This window comes from Lissotriton vulgaris, chromosome 9 (assembly GCF_964263255.1).
Source record: "Lissotriton vulgaris chromosome 9, aLisVul1.2, whole genome shotgun sequence".
Taxonomy (NCBI): Eukaryota; Metazoa; Chordata; class Amphibia; order Caudata; family Salamandridae; genus Lissotriton; species Lissotriton vulgaris.
The window spans coordinates 93,175,573-93,181,172 of NC_141697.1; the positions used below are offsets into that span (position 1 = coordinate 93,175,573).

At 43.8% G+C, this 5,600-nt stretch overlaps 1 long non-coding RNA gene across 1 annotated transcript; it reads right to left on the reverse strand.

The window, feature by feature from the left end:
• Positions 1-679: 679 nt before the first annotated feature.
• LOC147689653 (uncharacterized) lies at positions 680-4,542 on the reverse strand. Its single transcript, XR_015299758.1, has 3 exons — positions 4,004-4,542; positions 2,271-2,414; positions 680-1,306 (listed from the first exon to the last, which is right to left on the reverse strand). It is a non-coding gene; the product is annotated as an uncharacterized LOC147689653 (long non-coding RNA).
• Positions 4,543-5,600: the final 1,058 nt, after the last annotated feature.

The following is a 5,600-nucleotide window of genomic DNA, read 5'->3' on the forward strand; positions in this document are numbered from 1 at the left end:
CCATTAACATCAAACAACGAATGCATCTAATGAATTGGCGTAATTTTTTGGGTTTAAAGTTTAAAGCATTATGATTTAGAAAAGTTTGACGTTGCCGTGAGTACTACAAGTACAGTTGAACTTCTTATCTTCTCTTGCACTTAGTTTCCAGTCCCCAAAACCATTGTTTTGTTTCAGTTTAGCAGTTGCAATATTGGGTCACCCATGCAATGTACTGTACTTACTTATACTACCCCCACATTGTCTGTCACGCAAATGACTGCCTCTTTCTTTTTGTCTCTAAATGCTACTGGCAGGGTCTGTCTACTACTGCTATCACAGAAGTTCTGATTCTGAACCACAGATTCTTCACCATTGTCTTGGAAATCAAATGCAGCCCTTGCAGTGCCACACTTCATCATAAATCATCATCATCTCATCAGCAATCACAGGTAAGATAAGTTTGCAGTGAGGTATAACGCAAGACAGACTGGTCGTTCTTCTAATACTACAAATATAACTCGGTGAGGGTTTACCGCATCTATCTGTTTGCATGTTAAAGATGTGGGCAATATATTTTATTATTAAAAAGCACTGTCCGCCGACCTGCATGGCCAAATTAAACCTTGCGAGGTTGCACAACGTACATTATTTGGTGAAACACTCCAACCCCCCAAGAAACGCAAATGAACTTCAAATGTTTTCTTTTGAACATAACTTTGTTTCTCGTTTATTTTGAACATAATCTAATATATAACTAAAGATGATACAAAAATAAAATATATATAAATCCTACACCACAGCTGTCCCTACCCGCCTCCCCTAACCCCAACCAAATTCCCACGCTCAATGTAATGTAAAAAAAAAGTAAAAACCCAACACCCAATTCCCACCCACCAACAAAAGGATTGAAAAAGGGGCAAACAGGGTCCATCTCATAGCCGGCGGGCTTTTAAGTGTTGATCCACCAGGATCTTTACACGCTCCTCTATTTGTCTTTTTGTCTGACTGCTTTGAGCCTCCAGCCTGGCTACCCGGAGGAGAATTTTTCTCTGGAACTGGCGGCACCTACATTGGCAGCCATGTTGTTGTGGGGGGGTGGACGATGCGGGGAAAATCTGGCGGCGGGCGGCTGCCTGACCACGCCGACGTACTTCTGCAGGCTTGGGGGCCGGGGCATTTGAAGAGGCAGCAGCTGCTGCCGCCGCCTCCTCCTCCTCCTCCTCGGCCTGAGCCACCAGCCGGCGGTAGGCCTCAACGATGGCCTGCAGTTTCCGCTGACGGGCCCGGACTGCCAGCTCCTTCCTCGTTGGTTTAGAAGGAGTAACTATAAAGAAAGAGACAGAATTGTTGTAATCAAAAATCCCAGCAAATCAAGAACACAAAATGTATCCAACACATAGTGGGCGGCACAGTACAGTAGCAATAGCAAGCAAGCTGAGTACCTAAATGTTGTTTTATCTATCTTGAACATTCTACGCCTTATATACTTCATTTGTCTGACTTTTTGGCACGGCATTATGCCTGCCCTAGTACCATAGCATGGGTGTACTTCAACGGTCACATACGAACACCTGTCTTTTTCATATCTCGTTTTTTTATATCATATACTCTGTGCTTCCGGGAAAAGTGACAGTCTCAAACTAACATTAATTAACAGTGGCCAGCTAGTACTAGTAAATGTCTACTCTAGAGACTATCATTCTTTATATCGCGCAACAAACGTTAGGTGGTTTGTGTTTCGCCAGCAACGACCCGGAATGCATCCAGTCGTCCCCTCCTTCCCTTGCCTTTGGGTTTAACCAAAACACCGCTGCCGACACTAGTATCCACTATCCACTAACCACCGATATTGGATGTGTCTCCCACCCACGCAGGCAGCTGTGTTTTCCCCTTTCTATGCTTCCACAACAACCCACGCATCCAACTGCTCTCAAACACCTGCATTGCTGATTCCAAAGTATCCTTCTATATTATATGATTGGTGCTTTTTCCTTGCTCCTTTCATCATACTTAAAATCAATCTCCTGTTAATCCATCGCGGTCATGTAATGTTGTGGATAAGACTTTTTTAGTCTGCCACCAACCTTTCACAGCTGAGTTGTAGTCACATAGAAGAGGCCTGTATAACTTATTTTATCAATTCTCGCCGGTGGTAATGCTTTTGCTAAGCTTGGTAATGACAAAGTTGGCGTCCAGTAGAACTTCAAGTTCATTATAAATATCAGAGTACAGTGAGGAAGATTTCCCCACCCACCAAGTAATGCGGATCACTATTGAATGTAACTTACCATCGCCCACCGTTGTTGGCTCCTCCCCCGGTGCTGCCGGTGCTGCTGTAGGTGCCTCTGGTCCTCCATTCCCCTCCGGGATCGCCTCTGCTGACGCAGTCGCAGCGCCGCTGCCCCCGTCGGCACTGGTGGATGGTACTGGTTCTGCACAAATAAAAATAAGTAATTAAGTACACCTTTTTAGATGGATGCACAGCCCCCATTGTACTTGTTCACCAAGAATGGAGTTCTGCAAAACAGTTAAGTACAACGTAATCAGTAGTAGTCCACATTGCCTAGTACAGCAGAGTAAGTAACACACTACACATATTAGCATTTATTTGGTATGGTATGGTACCCAAGCTCATCTCATCTATACTGCTACTCTAGTCCTTGGAAAGTTAGACTGAACCATGTAACCTAACCAGTTTGTACATCAATGACATGTCTACAGTTTTGCGCATGCTACCTCACAGCTCGTTGCGCAGTACGAGAAGACGCCTTTGAGGCCACATGATAGTTCAAAGCATACACCTGAAGAGTTTGGAAAATAGAAAGGCCCGTATTTATTTTTTGAATGTGGATTGTGGAATCGAGTTTGCTTACAGCCTCAGGTTACACCTTTTTTTTAGCATGACAGCTAAAAACGTTGAATAAATGTATGTAATGTTTTCATACTGTCTAACGTGCACCACTTTTGTCATTATCTTTCGGCAGATGAGAAGATTTCCTTCTACGAAGCAAAGATTTCCAGAGCTTACCAAAAAGAGGCATATGCAACCAGTATACGTTCAATGGTGAGGGGGTCTCCGACATTTCCCACATTTCCCTATCGTGCACTGGTAGCTGTACAAATGTAGATTACTTTTTATTCAGCCTTTTTTAACTCTGGATTTTTTCTTGTGGCCCTGGCCTTGACGTATTTCACGGAACAACTTAAAAACATTGATGTTACTTACTTAGTTACTTCTAACAAAATAAAGGTTTTGAAGTACCACATTGACTCGGAAGTATATTTTCAGTATCTGTTGTCTTGTAGACTTACATGAGAGAGTGAGCAAAAGGGGGTTACTTAGGTTATGGATTGTGTAATAAAAGCATTTGGCATCTTCATATTGGGGTTCTGGAAAGGGGTAATTGAATAATTGACCAATGACTGAGCCCATATAGGTTGTCGTTCATTGAATTGTGGGTTCCTCTGAGTTCTGTGACTGAGGTGTAAGACTGTAAGTAAGTAAGGTCCAACCTGCCTATCACCAACAACATCCAATTTTGTGGTGCATACATAGTTATGTATGTGACTGCATAGAAGAATACCCGCAAGAGTAGTAGTGGTATTCATTACTAACGCTTACAAAATAGTAGACCAACATCTGGATGCATACTTGGTTGGTGTCAATTGGCAAAGAAGAGACATTACAGAGGAAAAAGCATAAGACAGGAGTGGACCCTGTGCCTTCCGCTATTCTATCACAGATTTTTTGAAAAGATTAATACCTTAACTAAAGAGTGGGCAACAGGGCAAGCTTACCTACAGACAGTCTAGTAGTAGCACAGAGAGTCATAGGAGAGGCTCTTTCAAGGAACAGAAAGGCAGGGACATATAGTAATACCCAAAATTTTGAAAACATAAAACCAAACAAGCATTTGTCAAAATTTAGTTAGGTGAAATGTCATTAATCGGTTGGAAAAAAAGCTCCGTTAGAAAGTTAGGGAAATATCATTGTTCCAAAAGAAAACACTGTTGGACTTACTGGGGACAGCAGCAGGATCCTCAGTAGAGGAGCTCTGTGCCTGTGGTTCTTCGCGTTCACCCGCCGACTCGGTCCCAGTCTTCTGCTTGCCCCTGGGTTCTGTGGTTCATGCAAGAAATAATAATAAAGAAAGAGGAAAACATTGAGTGCTGTGAAACATAGACAGCATTTCAAAAACCACTGCTACAACATTAAAAGAAACAAACATTGGTCTACCAAATGACTACTGCCTTGCATGATTCACTGACTAGTGTATATACTTGGAGAAAACAAATCAAATGTTCCATAAACATTCTGATTGCAGATTACTAAGTAACACAGAGGCAGTAAGACCTGAACAACACCACCGATTCAAGAATGGGGTAATCAATCAATTATCTGTAAGTAGCCATTTCTTTTTCATTTTTTGCCAGCAAAATGCATAGATCACAAGGAGGAGACATGCTTAACTTTGTGCATACTTACTAACACGAAATTGTACGTTCATGGCATCATATTTTGTTTTGCTACTGACTGAATGCTACTGCTGCCCTACCCACTCAATAAACAAACTACATCAGTTCTATGGAGGGCTGAGGCAGGGGCGGCTCTAGGCTCATGGTGGTCCTGGACTCCTGGCCAGGGAGCGTAGGTGGGGGGCCCGGAAGAGGAGGTCGGGGCGGAGCACGGAGGCCAGTGAAGAGGGGGGAGTCAGGGTGTTTGGAAGTGGAACAGAGCCGGAGGCACCAAATCCCTGCCAGGGGCCGCCACGCAAATATGTATCCATCCTCTGAGGATTATTACATTAAGGATATATATTGGTGGGGTGGCCCCTGGCGTTTGGTGGCCCTGTGCAGTTGCACAGCTTGAACATGCCTAAATCCAGCCCTGGCTGAGGTAAGAAGAACAAAGTAACTTTTGCATTCATTGCCAGAGGAGGATTCATGCAGAAGAGAAGGCCGTGAAAAAAAAATGATACAATTTGCATTGCAAACACGTACAATTATCCATCAACGGCTATTTCACTGACGGACAAAGGAAGGGGACAAGACTATATTAATAGCATTAACTAACTTCAGTTCTCTACAATAAAGAAAATCTCACACCAATAAACAGCAACAGCTAGCGCCAAATTGAACACGCAAGAGTCAGTGAAGATGAAAAAGCGCAGCACAGACCAGTGTCATACAATTACAGTAGATATAATAACGGAATACATCGGAAATGTAACTAGGAGCAACAGTCATCGCGTTACTTATTCAGCCAAGATTTACAAAGATACAATAACAATACTTATACTACTATAGAGATATATATTATACACACACTTTTTTTTTTGGGTAGCCACTCACCAAGACCCACGACCTCGACGCCAAGCAGGTCCAACAGGTCCTGCTCCCGGTCCAAAATGTCTGCCCAACGGTGGGTCAGCTGATGGTGGGTACGCCGGATACCGGAGCAGCGGAAGACTGCCCGGCGCACCTTCACCCACCGCCGGAGACGCTCCTCAATATGGTGGTAGCCGGAGCCGGGCCTGCCACCTGCTGCCAACATCAAGGGGAGGTAGCGCTGGATAAAAAACACCAGGGCAGCCACCTCCTCCTCCCCAAAAAGTTGG